Source organism: Miscanthus floridulus, chromosome 9 (genome assembly GCF_019320115.1).
Source record: "Miscanthus floridulus cultivar M001 chromosome 9, ASM1932011v1, whole genome shotgun sequence".
Taxonomy (NCBI): Eukaryota; Viridiplantae; Streptophyta; class Magnoliopsida; order Poales; family Poaceae; genus Miscanthus; species Miscanthus floridulus.
The window spans coordinates 86504802-86505459 of NC_089588.1; the positions used below are offsets into that span (position 1 = coordinate 86504802).

The 658-nt window shown below is 46.2% G+C and overlaps 1 non-coding gene across 1 annotated transcript; it reads right to left on the bottom strand.

Annotated features, from left to right (window-relative positions):
• Nucleotides 1-262: 262 nt before the first annotated feature.
• LOC136484470 (small nucleolar RNA R71) lies at nucleotides 263-369 on the bottom strand. Its single transcript, XR_010765989.1, has one exon. It is a non-coding gene; the product is annotated as a small nucleolar RNA R71 (small nucleolar RNA).
• Between the last annotated feature and the right edge of the window lie 289 nt (nucleotides 370-658).

Genomic DNA, 658 nt, shown 5'->3' on the forward strand with positions numbered 1-658 from the left:
CTCATCACGATGGTATAGGCAAACCAATTCTATGGTTTGCCAAGCGAGGATGCAAGTGCACACTTGCAACACTTCTTGGAGCTGTGTGACACCATAGTCATAAAAAACATCACACCAGCCAGCATCAGGCTCCATCTGTTTCCCTTCTTCCTCACGGGGAAGGCAAAATAGTGGTTCTATAAGGAGAAGGAAGCTAATAGTATGTGGGACAAATGTTCCATAGTGTTCCTCGCAAAGTTTTTTTCCCATGGGCAAAACCAATGCCCTGAGGGGGAAAATTTCAAATTTCTAGCAGACTTCACTAGAATCCATCCCTGAGGCATGGGAGAGGCTTCAGGATTACATCTAGGCCTCACCGCACCATGGAATGGAGAAAATTGGCTCGTGCTCCAAAACTTCTATGAGGGGCTTATGCCCATGTCAAAGGGGCACGTAGATGCCGCTGCTGGAGGAGCATTCCTTTTCCTGTCCATCACTGATGCCACGGCTCTCATCGAGAAGATGGTGGCCAATCAGAGTTGGGGAGAAGAACACAAGTAACAAAAAGGCATGCATACAATGAAAAACATGGATATGCTTGCCATAAAAATCGATTTGTTACTATCAAGATTGAATGAGAGGGCCCATGAGAAGTAAGTTATGAAGGCCACCGTTCAGG